This window comes from Parasteatoda tepidariorum, chromosome 3, assembly GCF_982258835.1.
Source record: "Parasteatoda tepidariorum strain Cologne lab strain chromosome 3, Ptep-v5.0, whole genome shotgun sequence".
Taxonomy (NCBI): Eukaryota; Metazoa; Arthropoda; class Arachnida; order Araneae; family Theridiidae; genus Parasteatoda; species Parasteatoda tepidariorum.
This window is the reverse complement of record NC_141757.1, coordinates 106,362,975-106,386,440: the sequence shown is the minus strand read 5'-3', so window position 1 is coordinate 106,386,440 and position 23,466 is coordinate 106,362,975.

Here is a 23,466-nt window from a genome sequence, read left to right as displayed (position 1 = left end):
AATTGTTAATTACTTTGATCTCTGAATTGAATTAAGCATAATAAGGGTGTTTCATTACATTCACAAAATAAAAAAGCTCACACTTTGATTTCTGGGTTGAGTTAATAAGAAGAGCTTTTCGTTCTGTTCAGAAAGATGGTACCCTATCTATTAAGGATAATAATAATGAAAAAATGTTTATTTATAATTTTACTCCGATACTTAAATTGCAAATTATTTTATTTTATATACCAATAACAGCAATCTGAAAAACATTTTTGTCTGTTTTTCATAGCGTGTAACGCGAAATTTGATAACTTCAATTTCAATTTAATCTTGATTATAATTAGTTATTTTTACAACTTAATTATTTATTAACTTAATTATTTTAACTTAATTTATAATTAATTAATTAAAATAATTAATTAGCTTAATTATTTTAACTTAACTTTAATTTATTTATAACTTAATTATTTTTATAAACATAATTATTTTTATAACGTAAATATGGTTTTATTCCGATACTAAAATAGCGAGTTACTTTGATTTTCGGTTAAAAACTACAAAAATTTGAAGAACATCTCGCCTGTACATTTTGATTCAATAAACTGATTTATTTTCTGCTTCCCTTCTTACCATTATTTTTTTTTTTTAAGTGAAAAATGACTCTTCTACATTACTGTTAGAAAATTTGACGGTTCATCAGGTTGTCATCTAAATAAAATTCGAGCAAATAGTATTGTATTTGTAATGGCGAAAATATCCAAATGATAAAATAAACATGAACTTTTTTTACAGTGTTAAAATTAAAAAACTTAAGTACTCGGGTTCCTATGATTTTATTATTTTACTAATAACTTATTCTGGTATGTTATATTGAAATATCTGATATATGTTATATTGAAATATCTGATATATGTTATATTGAAATATCTGATATATGTATTTTGAAATATCTGATATATGTATATTGAAATATCTGATATATCTGGAGAAAAAAAAATTTCTAACCAAATGTTCTTTGAGTCAGGAAGAGACAAAAAATACCTGTTGATTTTTTTGAAATATACTTTCTATCACAAACGCCTTAAAACTTTGTTCTCGATAAAAATAATTTCAGATGATTTTAATCCTTCATCTCTTATTAACCTCGTTATATCATGCTTTTGATCAAAGTTCAGCAGCGTGTGCGTTCTTTCTCTCCTAAATATTAATTTGATCCCTACACACGTTTTTTATTCCATTACTTATAAGGACTCGTAAAATATATATTAACGGCTCGGATTAGAGAATAACTGAATTATCTTCTTCAAAAATGGCAGTTATTTAATTTAAATTTGATACTTTTGTGTGTGATCATATCTCAGTGTCAACCATATCGGTGTCACGTATCAATGACATCCAATAAAAATCTAACTGTCAATGAACTTATTAACTGAGGTGAAGGGATTAACTGAATGCTTAATAAAATAAGAGCTTCCTTTGATGATATGTTTTTTAAATTAGTGGTGAAATCATCTAATAATTATTTTTAAAAATCGTTGCAAGAAAGGTTTGCAAGGGTATTTTTTTTTTCAGACTCATGCGAGTTAATTCAAATCAAATAAATATACTATATGTACTCTCTTTTTCTTTCTTCCGGATTCTAACGAATTAAAGAGTATTCATACTTATCAAGGTATTTTACAACAAAGTGCTAACATAGTACAAAGGTACATATACTTGTATTGATTTCTGTGTATACATTTTTTTTCCTTCTATATTTGCTTTTAGAAATTTAGCTGTATAATATTTTATACCCAATTATGTAATTCTGTTGCGATTGTAATTTTTCTTAGAAAATTATTATTTAGATGATCAGTTGAATATTCATAAAGTACGTTAAGAAGAGGTTTGAAAAAAAAAGTAATCAATATCATGCGTAAATGCTTTGGTTTTTTTCCTTCTTTTTTTAATAATGTGTTACGTTTTCTTGTTTTAAATCATTCATAGCCACTTATTTAATTTAATTACATATAATTTCAGGATAAAAACATATCTCAGTTTTTACATAAGCATGTGAAAATCTAATATTTCATGCAGTCTTTCTGGTGGTTTGTGTCAGAGTGATAAATATTTGTTTCAAAACTATAATGTATGTTTCCGCACTATGACACTTAACAGTGAGTTCAGTACTATGACACTTAACAGTGAGTTCATTTACTAATATTATATTCAAATGTTCTGTAAATGAAATGAATATACGTACATCGATTATCACTAAATGTCAAGTTTACTACTATGGATTGCAAATTCATTCAATTTCTTCTATTCTTTATGTAAGTCAATTTCATGAAATTTTGAGAAATTTTTTGTACAAGTTTAAACTATTTAGAGATAAAAGAATTCTTTGCATGCATTCTGAGATGTATAAAGCAAGATTTTGGAAATGTTTAATTAATTTTTTTTAAGTACTTTGAAAACTCTGGTATTTGATAACTCCTTTAATATTTACGCGATTTCGTTATAAATTTGTTATATGGATAACTATTAATCTAACTAAGTAATAACTATTGTTATTTTAATTAAGAATATGATTATGATTGTAGAATATGATTGTATTAAGATACTTAAATTGTTAATTACTTCGATTTCTGAATTGGATTAAAAATAATAAGGGCGTTTCGTTACATTCACAAAGATGATAAGCTTCATAAGGATAAAAAAGAAAAAAAGATTGGTTTTTAAAAAATAATTTCTTTTAGATAATAAACATTTAGCTATAATCCCATTACCGATAAAAGTGATTTAAAAAAACATTTTCGTGGTTTTCCTTAGCGTGTAACAAAAATTTTTATAATTTCAATTAAAATAGGTTATTTTTATAGCAATTGTACTTCGATACTTAACTCACTTTTCGACTTACTTTAATTTCTGGGTTCAGTTAATAAGAAGAGCTTTTCGTTCTTTTCAGAAATATGGTACCCTTTCTATAAGAGTTAATAAAAATTAAAAAATGGCTGTTCGTAAAAAATATTTTCATTGAGATGATGATGAACACTTTGCTTGAATCCTATTACTATCACCAACCAATTTAAAAAACATTTTCATGGTTTTCCTTTGCGTGTAACGCAAAATGCGATTATTTTGATTTAATCTTAATTAAAAGAAACTAATCTTTTAATTTTCATAAATATAATTTTGCTCCGATGCTTAAAGTGCAAATTATTTTATTTTATGTACTAATAAAAGCAATCTGAAAAACATTTTCGTTTGTTTTTCTTAGCGTGTAACGCAAAATTTGATAATGTTAATTTCAATTTAATCTTCATTATAATGAATTATTTTTATAACTTTCATAAATATGGTTTTATTCCGATACTTAAATAGCGAGCTACTCTGATTTTCGGGTTGAGTTAAGAACTACAAAAATATGAAGAACATCTCGTTATATTCACAAAGAAGTCTCTCAAAGATAATTTTAAAAAATGATTCATTATAAAAAAATTCATTGCGATTACTGAACTTTTAAATGGAATCAAGCAATCTGAAAGATATTTTCATGGTTCCCCTTTACGTGTAATGCAAAATATGATTGTTTTCTCAAACTTTCATTCAAGCAAGAAAAGAAAAAAAAAACATTAATACCACTACTAACCACTCCAAAAACCATAGTAAACGCTTTATTATAAAACTGATACGCCGAAAATTTGGAATTATGAAGAACTTGCCTGTATATTTTGATTCAATAAACTGGTTTATTTTCTGCTTCCCTTCTTACAGTTTTAAGTGAAAAATGAGAACTTCTTACATCTTCTGACTCTTCTACATTACTGTAAGAAACTTTGACGGGTCATTAGATTGTCTTTTGTCAACATCTGAATGAAATTAGAGTAAATAGTATTGTATTTGTAATGGCGAAAATATCAGAATGATGAAATAAACATGAACTTTTTATTCAGTGTTAAAATTCAAAAACTTAAGTACTTGGATTCCTGTGATTTTATTATTTTACTAATAACTTATTCTAGTATGTTATATTAAAATATCTGATATATCTGGAGAAAAAAAAATTTCTAGCCAAATATTCTTTGAGTACTATTCAGCTATACTATTTCAGCTTGAAAATTGGGTTTTAACTTCTAAAATAAATTGATATAAATTAACACATTTAGTTATATTTTTTAATCAAACCATTTTATGTAAAATAATATGTTTCTTAAAAATCTAGCAAATCTTTTTCGTGTATTACATGACCAAGTTTAATCATAATGAACAACTGAAAATGTGTTTCGCTCATTATAATTATGTAAAGTCACACTTTAGAGCCATATTAAATACTAAATAAAAAAATTTAAATAATTTTTTCTTTTTCAATTTTGTTGTTATGTCTTTCTGTTTTGCGCGTATTCCACAGTGTAATTAAACACTGATATATTCATTGTTTACTCTTTTTTACTCCATACGAAGAACAGGTTGTTGTTGCTGACGTATGCAATTAGGCATAGGGGGTGCGATTGTTCTTATTTTTCAGTGGCGCCATCTGTGACCAAGAATTCGACTTCTGCCACACCATACATAACACCCATTTATAAGGAGGACCCATTCATTCATCCACAGATCGTAATTTTAACCTGAATCCGAGAACGATCGATCTCCAATCCAGTACCCCCAGAGGTTTTGATTTGTTATGGGAACATGGAGGACTTTGCGACACGGCAGAATTTAACGTGCATCAGTCACCAACTACACGGGGAGACTTCGGCCGGTGGAGTTCGAACCCACGAGCTCTCGGACATGGGCCCAGCGCCCTACCGACCATGCTACCCCGGCCATAAGTAAAAAGTGGATTTTGCAATCGTTCTTGAGGCACAGTTCAGGATTTTAAAAGAAGACCGAGTAACTCCTTCTATGCACTACCAAGAACAATGAAAAATACATACTCATAATGGAAATTCCTATCCCGGTAATTTAAAAGTTTAAGGTTTTCAGTATCATGGCTAAAAGGGAGATTTAAAATTCCTTTTGTAAAGCTAAAATATCTCAAAAATTTTACTACATATTTAATTAAGTAAAATTTTTATATGTATCTTACACTGTACTGTAAATACAAATTTTACTTACTAAGTAAAATTTGTATATGTATCTTATGCAGTGGCGTATGCAGAATTTTTTCAAGGGGGGTGTTCATAATTTACTGCAGCTACTAAAAGAAATTCGAGTATGCAATAAAGCACTATTATTTCTCTAATTTAGACAGCTAGACAGTTTTGACTTTTTATTTAGACAACATTGTTTAGTTAAATTTTGATTTGATTTTTTAAGTTTAAGAACATAATGTAATATCTTCTCGCATGTAATATCTTCTGAAAAAAGTCCAATGTCATATGGGTGGGAAGTAACACTTTGAGGGCCACTTTCACATTCATCAGATTTTGTTATGCTAGAAACGTTTTCTTCAACGGAAGTATCACATTTCTGTACAACAGAAAAACTTACATTGTACTCCGTTCTCCTTTTTATATAATTTTTCACCGCATCTCCAAAATTCTCGAATTGTCTCAAAGACGACAGAACGTCTAAGATTCCAGAATCATCGCGTAAAGACCTCGCGAATGACAGCCAGTCTCGAAAACTATCGCGACTGGCAGAACAGAAAGGAACCAGTCCATAACAGTACCACGTGAATTTGGTTTCAAAAGTACAACCCTATTATAGTAAATGTTTTTTTCAGTATTCTGAGAAATACCGTGAGATAAAAAGGTAGGCATAAGGCAAATAAAAATGTATAGTCTTAAAAAATAATACCCGCATAATTTCTACTAAAATTTTTATTTTTGCCATTTTGTCTGAGCTCAAGGGGGGTGTTCAAACCCCTAAACCCCTCCCTTGCGTACGCCACTGATCTTATGAATCAAGTACTTAAAGGTACTTTTTTATACGTGATGAAAATGAAATAAAGTTATCTCCTAAGTTTGAGTGCTACTTATAATGTTTAAAGATAGGAAACATTTATCGGATTAAATATTAATAGCGGGGGTGAATTTAATAATGTGATGTCATAAACTGGTTAAAATTAAATTGCTTAAATTGTCTTTGTATATAAATAGTGGACGGTCCACAAGTATGATTTCTTAGATTTTGCTTCTTTTACTAGCATTATTTTGTAAAATAAAAAGATGCTTGGTCAAAATTCTAAATCTTTCGATTCTTCAAATCGATTATTACAAAATCTTTGTGTTGATACAGAAAAAGATGTTCTGAAGAAATGACTGAAAACTAAATATCAGGACAAATGAGGATAATTTTACATGCAACCCATTTGTCAATTTTGTTTCTATCCATCGTGTCTTCTTCTTAAATTTCTCCTTAAATCAACTTAATGACTATTAAAATAAGAGAAGATTGGTTGCAAACAAGACATTAATATATAATTTATTAAAAATAATACATAAAGTAATCAAGACGGATAAAATAAAATTGTCAAGATATCTGGAGAAGTTTATTTTTTATTACAACCTTAATTGTTATACTAAATAAACCATGTGTTCATTTATTAGTTCAATAACGTATCAGTAAAAACTTATTGCAACATTTCACATATTTCAATAGCAGTTTTGACAACTGTAGAGATTTCTTACCTCTACTATGTTAAATATAAGTTTAATCTGCGTAATTTAATCTACACAAATAATCAAATGAAGGCTATTAAATCAATTAACCAGTATGTTTTGGAAAGCTAATTATATTGTTTTAAATTCTGATTTTAATTATAAAATCAGAATGCGAGATATATAACTTGCAACATTTTAATATTTCAACAGATTTTTTCTGACAAAATTGTTATAAGTCGGAACAAATTAGATTTGACAATAAAATTCAGTATCATCTTCTTACATGTCATATTTTGCTGGCATTTCAGTATTTCTTTTTCTCTTTAAAAGATAGAACAAGTTTATGTTACATTGGAAATAAGATAATTTTCAATTTTCTATAGGTTCAAAGTATATTAAAAACGAAAAATAGGTAATGGGTGTAAATAAGTTTTTGCTAATTTGGTTGGCTATAGTAATGGAGATAAACTATCCTGTTCAGTTCTTGCTAAATAGCCATCTAGGTCCTTAAGAAGTTAAACATGTGGCAGCAAAACTAAGAAGATGTATTTTATTATGTTTATATTCACCACAACATTCAATATTTAATTTCAAAAACTTGTAAATTCGTGGTAACGAAATGTGTGGTTTTTCAAATTTTAATTTTAACTTTATAATTACGACACTAATGCTACAGTTTTCTTAATTTATTAAGGACAATATAAGTCCTGTTAAAATATTAAGATACAGACTACTACAAGCATAAAAACTTAATTTTTCTAAATGAAATTTCAAATTTAAGAAAATAAATAAAAAAAAGTTTCAAATCTTTGAAAAAATTAAAATTCGCCAAAAATTGACGTCTACGTCCTGAAGGTTCTAGTAAATTGCAGAGTAAATTTTACTTAGAGTTTTTCGTTGAGTTTTGCCGTTGTAGATTATTTAGAGATTGGCAAGTTTTTATTGGAGTTTTACTAATTTTAATTGAATTTAATTTTAGTAGAGAAAATAATGTTCCACTGCTCATACATTCTAAAAGAAAAAATAGTGGCACTATATAAAAATGGAAAATCCATCACAGAAATTGGTTGGGTATTGAATATGTCGTATTATACAGCTAGAACTTGGCATTTGAGGCAAATAAATTGTATTTTTAAGTTGAAAATTAGTAATTTAAAGGTATATATTTCGAAATAAATTGCTTATTACTTAAGTGTATTAAATTGTAATCAGCATCTGATTTTATTTTTAAATTTTTCATGTATTGTTGCAAAAAAAAAATTAGCTTCTCAAAACTATTTGCATTATTAGCTCTTTAAACGAACCCTCTATTTTTTTTGTAAATTTATGTTAAACTGCATTTCAGATTTTTTTGTAAAATAAAAGTTCATGGAGCCTATTATTTTTTATAGTTTGCCTAAAAGTAATTTGGTTTTTAAGACCTTTGATGAGTTGTAAAATTTTACCTATAGTAAAGTATTGACCATTCAGTACTTAGAAAAAACCGGATTAAAATTATGAATCATTTATAAACAAACGGATAAATATCCAAATATGCAAAAAAAAAATTTTTTTTATTCAGAGAAAGTACGTTTCTGTGTCCGATTTCGAAACTTAATAGTTAGCACTAAATAATTTTCATATATGAGGTCACCCTCAGGAACCATTAAGATTGACACTTAGTATGTGAAAATCAGATCATTAGAACGAAAGTTATTGAGGGTGGTTATGAGGGAAAGTTATTATTACTATAATTATTATTATTTCTTTTTTTGGTCCACTGTACAATGCTAACATGAATTCGCAGATATACAATTGTTAATAGTTTTAGTAGTTCCTGTACTTAAGTGAAAAAAGAAATATTTCTTAAAAATGTGTTTTCTTTCTCACAAAAGAGAGAACAAAATTGTCTAAATATAGAAATTCGTTAAGTTGTAGCAAAATACGAGGATTTTCTTTTGAGAAACAGTAGAGTACGATGGGAGTAGTGAGGTAAGAGATTTTTCTATATTCCTCTCACACATCGAATATGCTATCAAATTAAGAGTAATTGTCTCTAATACTGGAAGTAGATTAATATCGTACTTGAGAGCTATGAAGACTTCGTAGTTAATTTTGTTATTTACTTTGTTTCATGACATTTCTTCAATATTTTTTTAGATAAATAATAATTTTTCTCCCTATTAATTTCAATAAAATTTTAAAATCACAAAAATTTCGGGACATCTATTGAAATGTTTAATAATTAAGAATACTTTCTTTATTTTATTTTTTTTAAAGGAAATTAAGGATTACTTTGAGCCCTGATTATGTACTACTATAAAGCAGTTACATGTTTTGGTGCATGAAATGTTCTGTTATAATTTAATTTTCATAGTGTATTTCAATTATGATTACTTTTATAAAACTTAATTTAATTAGTTATGAAGTTAAGCTTTTAGGTATATTTAGAAAAATTCAATTTATGTTTAAAAGTAGTATTCCTCTTCATTTTATAAATTTTTCTTTAGTAAACACAAAGAGAAAAAAAAAGGAAGAGAGAGAAAGACTAAGTCAGTAGAAAAATCATTTATTTATTATAAAATGAAAACAATTTAGACATACATTTGGATTAAAAATACCACAGCTACCTACATTTTAAGAAAAATCCAGTACATTTTACAAATTAAATTTTTAGTCAATGAACAAAATGTAAAATTCTTCTTTTACAGGAGATCTTTAAAAGCAGTTAAGATAAATAAAATACCAAAAGTAATACTTTTCGATGTGAGTGACAGTCATACATTTCATTCATAATTCTAAATATTTATTAGGCACCTATTTAACTTTTGAAAGTTTTAGATTACAAGATATAAATATGATAGGCATGCTACAAAAATTTGAAAACAAAATGACAAAAATTTGACAACAGTTTAGAACAATCATGTTTGAAATTACAAAAGTGCTGGTATTTCTTTTTAATGTTAAGACACTTTAGGTAATAAAATGAAACAAAACATTCTAAAATACTATTTATATTGCAATACCAGAGCCATTATAGGGGTAGAGGAAAACAGAGCCATAGGACTAGATCTCAATGATTTTACACTGAGATCAGGGTTGTTCAATAATTATCAGGGTAAACCCGAAAAAAATTGCTTTTTATAACAAATCAACTCTAGTTATTAAGTTTATAATAGAATAATATTTATATTTCCATCACTTCTATATTCTGCGCTTTAAAAATTTTTAATTAACTTTTTTAAAAACATTTATTATTAGAAGAGAGAGATAATGTACTAAGGTGTTGAGTTAATCAATCACAATATATAAAAAGGGATGATATAAAAAAATGCTACTATATACTTTATTAACTCAAATTTACCCAAGTACTATTAACTATATCATTAAAACAAATTAAAATGTTCAAAACATTATTTTAATCAACATTACTTTCAAGTAGTCAAAATGTATACTAATCCAATCAGCTTTCTTCATAACATTCATTTGGGTCACCTAGAAATATCTATTTCTGTACTGAGGGACCAAAACTGGATTTTCAACAAGACTGACCTAGCAGTCGTAACAATACTCAGGTCAGAACTGTGAAAAATTCAGTCAATGCAGGAGCCTTATTTCCACATGTAACTGATGATGATAACAACCAAGAACAAAACTAAAAGCATTGCAACTGAATATACATAACACGAAGCACAATTTGTGTTACAATACAACTTGTGCTTTTCAATATTATTCTAAATTTTAAAAATATCACTTATAGTAGTAATGTTATCATAGCAACATCAAACAAATAATAAAATATGTAAACAGAGAACTTTAACACATGTAAACTAATTTTTAAAACCAACAATATAATAAAATGGGAATCAATATTTTTATTTTAATACCATTTAAGCATATTCATACAAAAAAAGTTGATAATTTTAATTGGTAATTTAAAATCACGGTGCAAAATATTATTAATTTAACCTTTACCTCATGCGAAATTTAAAAGTGGTTTCCTTCCAACCTTGTTTTATTACAGTTATAACTTATTTGTCACTCCTTTTTCCTTTCAAATAACATTCAAGAAAATTCAATACACAGAAGTAATTTAACAAATTACACATAACTCCCACTTCAGACAGTATACAGGCACACTGAGGTTGTTGAAGGAGCTTTAAAATAATGTGTTTTATGAGTTGATGATAAGAAAGTCAACCTATAACAAAACAACACATCATTACATTACAATTGTTACATATTTGTGCTTCCTATCAACCATCAAAATTTTATTCTAGTCTTTTCGTATTATTCCAAACTATAATATCAATTTTCAAAATGTCACTTATAGTAATGTTTAATAAGCAGAATCTCACAAATAATAAGAAATGTAAACTATATATAATATATTAAATCTAATTTACCCTAGTACTATTAACTACATCATTAAAACAAATTAAAATGTATACTAATCCAATCAGCTTTCTTCATAACATTCATTTGGTTCACCTAGATTTCTATTTCTGTAGGTACTGAAGGATCAAAACTGGATTTTCAACAAGACTGACCTGGTAGTCGTGACAATACTCAGGTCAGAACTGTGAGAAATTCAGTAAATGCAGGAGCCTTATTTCCACATGTAACTGATGATGATAACAACCTAGAACTAAACTAGAAGCATTGCAACTGAATATACAAATCACGAAGCACAATTTGTGTTACAATACAACTTGTGCTTTTCAATATTATTCTAAATTTTAAAAAAATCATTTATAGTAGTAATGTAATCATAGAAGCATCAAACAAATAATAAAATATGCAAACAGAGAACTTTAACACATGTAAACTAATTTTTAAAACCAACAATGTAATAAAATGTGAATCAATAGTTTTATTTTAATGCCACTAAAGCATATTCATACAAGAAAAGTTGATAATTTTAATGAGTACCTTAAAATCACGGTGCAAAATATTATTAATTTAACCTTTTACTCATAAGAAACAAAAAAGTGGTTTCCATCCAACCTTGTTTTATTACAGTTATAACTTATTTGTCATTCATATTTCCCTTCAAATAATATTCAATACACACACACACAAAAATAATCTTTATAATTAACAACAAAAATTCTTGCTTTAAATAAAAACACAGATCCGACAATAATGCTAAGAAAAGTGATGAAAATGATACCTGCAATATGCAATGTTAGCCAGTAAAAATGTCGACACCAAGAGCTATTTTATATTAATTCAGCAAGCGGTGCAATACTAATGTCCAGTATCTAGAAATCACTTTGCATGAATAAAAATATTGTAGTAAAAAATACGTATTTCCTAGCGTATTCGTTACATCTTTCCATCTCAAACATTTTAGCCATTTTCAATCACGTTCAAAAAGCGGGCATCCAAGCAGTTGGTGGTAGATTTCGTTTGGCAATCACCCATTTCAGCTGATCGCCAAAGTTTAAGGTTATAAGAGGGCGGTCATCCAAGACAGTGCGCCGGGGAAAATATAGTTATTTTTGAAAACTCCATGTATTCATAATTGAGCATATCTTATCTACCTTGTAGTCATTTTTGAGCATTTTTGCCCATGTTACTCAACTCAATAATGAATACATGGATTTTTCAAATTTGACTCGGTGCTTCAATATTTTGACGCACTTTTGCTAAGGTTTGAAAAAAACTTTTTTTACAGTGAATATGATAATTTATGTGAAACTTCATTGCTGCAAACAGATAATAAAGCCTAAGACATTTTTTTTTAAAATCAACTAATTTTCCTTACTTTTTTTAAAATTATGAATTACTTAGCAAGAAAAAAAGTAAAAGTCTGTTGAATACTGTCATTATTTAAACTAAGGAGTATAAAATGTTGAGTAATAAATATGCATTAATTAATAAATGAGAATTTAAACAAATACATCTGAGTATTATAATATATAAATATACCGTAAGTGAATATTTACTGTATCAAACTCAATAAAATTTTGAAAAGTAACGAGGAAGCAAAACGGCCTGCTTCTTTAAGAGATTTAGGCAATTTTAGCATTTCTTTTACTAAATTATATGATTTTTTTTTCTGAAAGAATTCCTGATTATATTACTATGTTTTTTTTTAGCAAATCACTAAAGATGAAATGTTCATAGCTCTTTCTCAATATACTGCTATAACGGAAGTAAAACCCTTTATGACAAATTCTATTTTACCTACATTAGTAATTTGAAACTTAAAGTGTAGATGAACTTTGAAGTTTTAAAAGTTTTTTTTTCTTCCAAACATCAATTTGCAAGCAAATAATAACAGGGCTAGCTACTGTAATCGATAGTGGTCATAACTTGCTTGCAATTTGATATTTTGAAACAATTTCCGCATTTGAAATTTCTTAGTTCACTTGTACTCTTTTTTTTTTTATCTGGACTTTGAATTTTAAATTACTAATAGAGTTAACAGTGAATTTAAAATGAAGTATTTTTCCCTAATATATGCTCCTGTTAAGTCCGTTACAGGGAAATTATTTCAATAAAAACTAATATTTCACTCGGTTTTAAAATATGATAGTAGCATTGTTCAACTTCGTCTCATTTTAACCCTCTCTATTTTTCGATTTAAAAGATCTGCCATAATGATACATATCCTCTGTCATATCCGTTATTATTATTTTTTGTTAAGATCTAGAATTGGAGGCCCCTTGCCTTAGTGATAATTTTCGTTCACTTTTGTTGAAACCCTGTTTCTGGTTACTGTGACAGTCTTCGTTATCTTAACTTTCAATGACGTCACCTTTGTGTTACCGCAACTTTTGTTAACCGTCAAGGGATTGATTCTTTGTTTAGTTTCATATACACCGAAGAGCCATAACATTATGACCACCCTGCTAATAACATGTAGGATCACCTTTAGCCATCAAAACTGCTATCACTCGCCGTGGCATTGATTCCGCAAGATGCTGATAGGTAGTCTGAGGTATCTGGTACCAAGCGCTCACCAACTGGTCCTGCAATTCCCTCACATTGCGAGGGGGTAGCGTGGCAGCACGAATTTGGTTTTCCAAGTAGGATCACAAATGCTGTATTGGATTAAGATCAGGAGAATTTGAAAGTCACTGGAATGTTTCTCGAACCAATCCATGACGATTCGACCCTTATGACATGGTGCATTATCCTGTTGGTAAACACCCTCCCTCGCAGGAAAAACTGTTGCCATGAATGGGTGAACCTGGTCTGCAACTATGTTCAAGTAGCTTACAGACGTCAGGGATCGTTCTATGAGGATTATGGGTCCTAATGTGCCCCATGAAAACATTGTTCCTGTTCATTAAAACCTGGGCGAGCCCATTGTTATATATGGAGGGTGGTAATAATGCAATGACTCTTCGTTGTATATAAGTTTATATTCAAATAGCCAAACATAAGAGGGTCCCCGATTGTAAACTAATACGTTATTTTTAATATTTTGGAAGATAAAACATGCTCTCATAAAACATATCTCAGCGTTTACATGAATTAATCGAAGCACTCAGTACCATTTACATCACCTGATTATAGATTCAGAAAAATATTCAATTTAAACTTTCTTCTGAAATACATTAGTGTCTCTAAAACTCACTATATCATCAAAAAAACAATGAAAAATGAAAAAATTAATAAATATGACAACCGAAGCTGACCTCTTCAGGGGGTACCAGCTCCGGAAGCCATAAAAGCAAAACCTGGTACCCCATGAAGACGTCGGCTTCGGTTGCCATATTTATTAATTTTTTCATTTTTCATTGTTTTTTTTGTTTTAATTCCTTTTGGATTTTCAGCTGCATAGCGCATTTTTCCACTGAAAGTATTGTTTTTAATTATTTTGAAATATTTTCTTTATATGAACTTTGTCTGCGTGTAATGCAAAGCATTTTTCTTGCTCTCAACTAGGGATAGGAAAGGAATGGAATTTATCTGGTATAAAAAGATTACATTAGAGGAAAGGAAACGTCAGAGGGAATGAGAGAAAAGAGGAAATAGAAGAATAAAAATAAGAGGCAAACCTATGTCTGAGAAAAAGGAACTGAAGAGATTTTATAGATTTTGGCATAATGTTTTTTCTAGGTAATATAATTTTTTTTAATTACTTGCATTCAATATAAGTTATATTATTTAACTTTGTCGTTGCATAATGCAAAACTTGTTTCTTTTTCTCTGCTGGTAGTTAGAAAGGAAAGGAATTGATCCAGTGTAAATAGAATATACTTGATTAAAGGAAACATCAGAGGGAATGAGAGAAAAGAGGAAATACAAGAAGAACTAAAATATAAGGTGAACAACAGTGTAAGAAATGGAAATGTAGAGATTTTAGAGAGTTTGGTAATGTTTTATCTCGGTATAATAATTTTTTTTAAAATCTTGAATTTATATTTACTTACATTCAATATGAGTTATATTATCTAGCTTTGATGGTGTGTCACGCTAAGAATGTTTCTATCTCTCTGGTAGAAATTGGAAAGGGAGGGAAGTTTTACAGTTTAGAAAGATTATATTTGAGGAAAAAAAGCTTCAGAGGGAATGAGAGAAAAGAAGAAATTCAAGAAGATGTAAGATAAGAGACGATTATCCATGTAAGGAATGGAAATGAAGTGATTTTTCAGATTGCGGCATCGTGTTTTTAGGTAATATAATTTTTATTTATATTACTTGCATTCAATATATAATTTATATTGTTTAACTTCGTCGGAGTGTAATGCAAATCATGCCTCTTTTTCTCTGCTGGGAGTCAGAAAGAAAATGAATTGATCCAGCGTAAAAAGATTATATTTGAGGAAAGTAATTTTCAGAGGGAATGACAGAAAAGAAGAAATACAAGAAGTAAGATCTAAGGCGAACTACCATGTAAGGAGTGGAAATGAAGAGATAGGTAGTAAATGATCATCACAAAGGTAGCAAATGATCATCACAAAGTTAGCAAATAATGATCTGATAAATGCCGAGAACTGTGCTATCAATTTACAAACACACTCAAACAAACTAATGATCGGTATTTTTGATCCTCTCATCCGAAGCCAGTGCGAAAACTAGTTTGGATTTGTCGGTTCTGCAACAATTATCGAAAGATCAGCATTTGTTCTCATATTCCTTCATGTACATCTCATATTCCTTCATGTACAGAAAAAAATTCAGAAAATCTACAATTGCTATTGATACAAAACGAAGTTCTAAATGGTTTTCTAAATCCAAGATTGCATCCTCTAAACATTGTGCCTGATTAAAATGGCCAACTCCGAGTGAGAACCCGAATTATTTTTCGACAAGATACCAAAGACTTTAACTACCCAATACTATTGCCAGGTGACCATCCACTGCTGACAAATTGATCCTTCACAGCAATGAAAAGATTGTGGAATTTAGATTTTGCTGGGTCGTTTGCGAGACAAAATTTGGATACTAAAAGGAAGGAAATCCATTCGAAAAGTTTTGAACAGTTGTATACGTTGCATACATCTTATATCTGAATCTTATATCTGAAATATTATATTTACCTCCATTGCCAAAAGATAGATTGAAGGATGCTGGGATGATTGAGGTGGATATAGCTGGTCCATTGTTTCTAAGAAATGGCTCTAAAACTCGGATTGCACTTTTTACATGTGCTGTCCATGTAGGAATTCACTTTGAACTCTGGTTCTCGATGTCAGCCGAAAGTCTTTTGGTAGCGCTACAGCGTTTTGTCGTACGTCGTGGATATCCATCTGCAATATATTTAGATAATTGGATAAATTTTGTCGAAGTCCAATCGAATACTTCAATCTATTAACTGGAATCAGGTCGATGAAGAAGGGAGAAAGAGGGATATCATTTGGAAATTTATACCGCCATAAGCACCATGCTATGGTGGTTGGTGGTAACGACTCATTGCCCTAGCGAAAGACTTACAAGAAAAGAGTGCTAGGAACAGCTCGTCTAGGATACGAAGAATTGAATACTGTACTGTGTGGTTGTAAACACGACCACTGGCGTACCTATCAGAAGCTCTTCCATCTATCCTTTTCTAATTGTATCATCCATCCATGTTCCTCAGAGAGCACAAGAAAATTGGGGTTACTGATTGTGAATATTTGGAGATATCAGGCAACAGTTTGCACAAGAGACAGTTGTACAGTGCTAACCTTCAAACAGAAATCAGAAGTCATTTTAGACTCGAATACATAGGACAGCTAAGAGAACAAACAAAAAAAAAACTCAGGAAAGAATTCAAGGCAAGAGAAATAGTCATAGTTGAAGTATCAAACCAGAAGTGTCTAACTGAGCCATTAGGAAGAATACTTGAGGTATTTTAGCGAAAAGATGGCATGGTTCTTCTTACAAAGGTAAAACCGAAGAACGGCGAGTTTTTAAGGCCTGTGCAACGTCTCTATGCTCTTGAAGTACAAACACCATCAAAAGAGACTTTGAGAGAAGTGTTACACTCGGAATGTGTGACCGAGACTGGAATTCACACATTAGGGAGACTTTCTTTATTTGATCCTGATGTGATTGAAGCACCTGGCCTTATTCCAAGTATTGAACCAAAACCAGAAAAAAAACCTTTTAGGCAGTAAAATCAAAATTCCCGAACGATTGAATTTGTAAGTTGACTGATACAAAATTTTGTCGTATCAGTGTTTTAAATGACTTGATGATTGTAATGATTATTCTTTGATAGATGTAAAGAGAGAACAATTCAACAACTCTCGATGGAAACGCATTTAAATTCTTACAAATAAAAACTAGTTGATAGAATATGCAGTTCTGATAATTTTTACTCTTAAACGTTACTTTGTAAATTTAAATATTTCTTTCGGACAAACAGTAAAAGAATCCGACTGTCTCATATTGTATGTGACAACCAGGTTAAAGTTTTTCATTGAATTCATCTGACATAGAGAATTAAATATTAAAGTTAACATTAACAATTAAACAATTAAATATTAAAGTAAAGTGCGTTAAACTTTTTCTTAGATCAAAGGGAGCTATTAGCTGTCAAATATCACTAACGTTGTCTATGGATTTCAGTGCATATGAAATGCCTTTGGTAGATAAAATAGCCTTTTTTTAATTTTTTTTCTACAATGTTGTCTATTTTATATATAAGACTTATTTGCTTAATTTATTATTTGCTAATTAACCACGACGGTAAGTGGCAAAAAATCTGAAAAAATTTATATATTTCTTATTTGAAGTATATTGAGCAACCTGTATACAATGAATTAATAATGATATTTTTATCTATTTCTATTCTTTTTTTAAACCATAAAATAAGAATAAAAAACTATATCATGTTGGTTGCTCAGTTTTAAGTGGTATTAAAAATAAAGAAAAATTTTGTCAATTTTCGAAAAGTTCAAGTGCGATGCGCGATCCGAAGATTTTTTGTTAACGTTTCAGAAACTGGAAAAGTATTAGTTTGGAGGTAAATCGACTTTCTGGTTTTAATAAAATATCACATTTTAATTATTTAAAATTTGTTTAGAATGAACTACTTCAAATGAAAAAATTTTGAAATGCATTACTTAAATCTAAAGAATAAACGAATAAATTATTTGTTAAAAACTGCAGACCTGTCACTTTCATAGAGAGCAGTTTGTCAACCTCACTAAATATAATTCTCAAAGCATTTACATTCTTTTAAAATTCAACAAAGTTTCATTTTGTAGTTTATAAGTTTGACAAGTATGACATACTATTCTCATTATTGTGAATTTGAATTAACTTAAATTTTTACAAAAATGGTTTTTTTTCAAATATAAGACACTATATTTTGTCGTTAATTATTGAGACTGTCTATTCACATGGAAATTTTCTTTCCGCAATGAAAAGTATGAAATGAGAAAAATAAGAAAGATTCTCTTTTGTATGCATGAAATAAAAATAAACTGAACAGTTTATTGAATTTGAAGTCAGTTTCTGAGGACCTCATTTTCTAAAAATCAAGGCAATGTGGTTAAAAATATAATTCAACTTTTTAACAGGTAATAAAAAATGCAAATAATTTCAAAACGCAAAAAAAAGCTCTTACAAAATATATAAAGAAATACTTTTTAAAAAATAGTGTACTGATTTTATTAAAAAAATAATATACAAGTGTCAAGAGACAACCTGGTTACTTTTTTCTTTTTGCAAAAATTATTTAAAATGTAACCAAAAGGTTTAACCCGAAATCATTGAAAAAAGTAACAAATGTATTAACTTTTGATCCAACGAGTGCATTTTCAGATACAAGGATGCAAACTTAATGAATGAGGGAGCATACATTAAATAATCTAATAAATTAGTGAAACCGAAATTTCATTTACACAATTTAAGAATTTTTTCGTAATTCATTTAAAATTAAATAAATCGATATGAAAAAAATATGGAATTAATTGGTCAAGTAGTTCATGAAAAATTAAAATAATAAATAAACCACTACTTGTCGCTCAGAGACTATTCGAATTTAGACTCATGTTAAATTATAATTAGTGAAAAATAAAATAAAAACCAACAATTGAAGAGTTATTTATATCTTTAGATGAAAGAGTATTATAATCATGTAAATTTTTGTTTATTGATTTGCCTAAATCATAAGCCTAATCATTGATTTGCCTTCATCATTGCCTAAATCATTAGCAAAATACACAAATGAATATCAATGGGCCCTATCTAATTGAAATATTGCAGTTATGTGACTAACATTCAGCCTTTATTTTGTCTCGGAAGTTAAGGAAATGTAAGTTTATTAGGAAAATTAGGAATTAGTAGAGTTTTTTATTTCCCGTTTTGAAACATCAAATATTTTTTTACTAATTATTAGCATATTTGAAGTCTTCCCGGGAGCTTTTAATTGGAAATGAAATTTTTTTATTTTTTATGAAATATATTAATTTGAAAAAAAAAAAATAGGAAAAGTATTCAAAACAGCAGGAAAAATCCAAAGAGAAAAGCTTTGATGTATCCGTAACATAAAAATCTAGAGTTTTAATTAATCTTGGGTTAAGCAAAAGAATTTGTTTCATTATTTCGGGAGATAAAAATCATTAAAGCGTCTTTAATGTCATTCTTGTATATTTATCTTTTATTTTTTTGCTTTGATGATTTTTTTTATATATTTACAGTATAACTACCTGAAGACCTTGCATTAATTTTTACGTTTCATATTTGCATTAAAAAGATACGCTCAACTTACTGTAAAAGAAGCAAAGCGTAGGAATTCTTATTCTTTACTAACTCTAAATAATTGCTCTGAAATACAAGCGAATATCGTTACATATTAACTTTATCTTCTTAATAACATTCCTAAAACTCAGAAAGTATAGTAAATTTTTTAGAATAGTCTTAATAAGTTTCTTAGTAAAACATTATTAAAAATAGCTTGTAACCAAATACGTAGAAAATTTGAAATTTCTGTTAAGCATTTCAACCTCCATATAATGAACGAAAAATAAAAGACGATTAAAAGAATTTGGATTTGAAAAAATTTCGTTCCATTTTATAATCTTCTAGGTAAATGTTTATTATTAACTACAAATTTTATAACATTAATTTATTTTATACTTTTTCTTAACTAGACTATAGTGGTTGGGCAGCTCCGAGGAGCAAGGCATATCGACTAGAGGTCTATTGTACCCAAACCCCACATCATGACTTGCGAAATAGTGGAAAATTTGAAATTTATGTTAAGCATTTCAAAATCCATATAGTGAATGAAAAATAAAGGACGATTAACAGAATTTGGATTTCAAAAAATTTCGCTCCATTTCATAATCTTCTCGGTAAATGTTTATTATTAACTACAAATTTTATAACATTAATTTATTTTATACTTTTTCTTAACTAGACTATAGTGGTTGGGCAGCTCCGAGGTGCAAGGCATATCGACCAGAGGTTTATTGTACCCAAACCCCACATCATGACTTGCGAAATAGTGGAAAATTTGAAATTTATGTTAAGCATTTATAAATCCATATAGTGAATGAAAAATAAAGGACGATTAACAGAATTTGGATTTCAAAAAATTTCGCTCCATTTCATCATCTTCTCGGAAATGTTTATTATTAACTACAAATTTTATAACATTAATTTATTTTATACTTTTTCTTAACTAGACTATAGTGGTTGGGCAGCTCCGAGGTGCAAGGCATATCGACCAGAGGTTCATTGTACCCAAACCCCACACTATGACTTGCGAAATAGTGGAAAATTTGAAATTTATGTTAAGCATTTCAAAATCCATATAGTGAATGAAAAATAAAGGACGATTAACAGAATTTGGATTTCAAAAAATTTCGCTCCATTTCATCATCTTCTCGGAAATGTTTATTATTAACTACAAATTTTATAACATTATTTTATTTTATACTTTTTCTTAACTAGACTATAGTGGTTGGGCAGCTCCGAGGTGCAAGGCATATCGACCAGAGGTTCATTGTACCCAAACCCCACATCATGACTTGCGAAATAGTGGAAAATTTGAAATTTATGTTAAGCATTTCAAAATCCATATAGTGAATGAAAAATAAAGGACGATTAACAGAATTTGGATTTCAAAAAATTTCGCTCCATTTCATCATCTTCTCGGTAAATGTTTATTATTAACTACAAATTTTATAACATTAATTTATTTTATACTTTTTCTTAACTAGACTATAGTGGTTGGGCAGCTCCGAGGTGCAAGGCATATCGACCAGAGGTTCATTGTACCCAAACCCCACATCATGACTTGCGAAATAGTGGAAAATTTGAAATTTATGTTAAGCATTTCAAAATCCATATAGTGAATGAAAAATAAAGGACGATTAACAGAATTTGGATTTCAAAAAATTTCGCTCCATTTCATAATCTTCTCGGTAAATGTTTATTATTAACTACAAATTTTATAACATTAATTTATTTTATACTTTTTCTTAACTAGACTATAGTGGTTGGGCAGCTCCGAGGTGCAAGGCATATCGACCAGAGGTTTATTGTACCCAAACCCCACATCATGACTTGCGAAATAGTGGAAAATTTGAAATTTATGTTAAGCATTTCAAAATCCATATAGTGAATGAAAAATAAAGGACGATTAACAGAATTTGGATTTCAAAAAATTTCGCTCCATTTCATCATCTTCTCGGTAAATGTTTATTATTAACTACAAATTTTATAACATTAATTTATTTTATACTTTTTCTTAACTAGACTATAGTGGTTGGGCAGCTCCGAGGTGCAAGGCATATCGACCAGAGGTTCATTGTACCCAAACCCCACATCATGACTTGCGAAATAGTGGAAAATTTGAAATTTATGTTAAGCATTTCAAAATCCATATAGTGAATGAAAAATAAAGGACGATTAACAGAATTTGGATTTCAAAAAATTTCGCTCCATTTCATCATCTTCTCGGTAAATGTTTATTATTAACTACAAATTTTATAACATTAATTTATTTTATACTTTTTCTTAACTAGACTATAGTGGTTGGGCAGCTCCGAGGTGCAAGGCATATCGACCAGAGGTTCATTGTACCCAAACCCCACATCATGACTTGCGAAATAGTGGAAAATTTGAAATTTATGTTAAGCATTTCAAAATCCATATAGTGAATGAAAAATAAAGGACGATTAACAGAATTTGGATTTCAAAAAATTTCGCTCCATTTCATCATCTTCTCGGTAAATGTTTATTATTAACTACAAATTTTATAACATTAATTTATTTTATACTTTTTCTTAACTAGACTATAGTGGTTGGGCAGCTCCGAGGTGCAAGGCATATCGACCAGAGGTTCATTGTACCCAAACCCCACATCATGACTTGCGAAATAGTGGAAAATTTGAAATTTATGTTAAGCATTTCAAAATCCATATAGTGAATGAAAAATAAAGGACGATTAACAGAATTTGGATTTCAAAAAATTTCGCTCCATTTCATAATCTTCTCGGTAAATGTTTATTATTAACTACAAATTTTATAACATTAATTTATTTTATACTTTTTCTTAACTAGACTATAGTGGTTGGGCAGCTCCGAGGTGCAAGGCATATCGACCAGAGGTTTATTGTACCCAAACCCCACATCATGACTTGCGAAATAGTGGAAAATTTGAAATTTATGTTAAGCATTTCAAAATCCATATAGTGAATGAAAAATAAAGGACGATTAACAGAATTTGGATTTCAAAAAATTTCGCTCCATTTCATCATCTTCTCGGTAAATGTTTATTATTAACTACAAATTTTATAACATTAATTTATTTTATACTTTTTCTTAACTAGACTATAGTGGTTGGGCAGCTCCGAGGTGCAAGGCATATCGACCAGAGGTTCATTGTACCCAAACCCCACATCATGACTTGCGAAATAGTGGAAAATTTGAAATTTATGTTAAGCATTTCAAAATCCATATAGTGAATGAAAAATAAAGGACGATTAACAGAATTTGGATTTCAAAAAATTTCGCTCCATTTCATCATCTTCTCGGTAAATGTTTATTATTAACTACAAATTTTATAACATTAATTTATTTTATACTTTTTCTTAACTAGACTATAGTGGTTGGGCAGCTCCGAGGTGCAAGGCATATCGACCAGAGGTTCATTGTACCCAAACCCCACATCATGACTTGCGAAATAGTGGAAAATTTGAAATTTATGTTAAGCATTTCAAAATCCATATAGTGAATGAAAAATAAAGGACGATTAACAGAATTTGGATTTCAAAAAATTTCGCTCCATTTCATCATCTTCTCGGAAATGTTTATTATTAACTACAAATTTTATAACATTAATTTATTTTATACTTTTTCTTAACTAGACTATAGTGGTTGGGCAGCTCCGAGGTGCAAGGCATATCGACCAGAGGTTCATTGTACCCAAACCTCACATCATGACTTGCGAAATAGTGGAAAATTTGAAATTTATGTTAAGCATTTCAAAATCCATATAGTGAATGAAAAATAA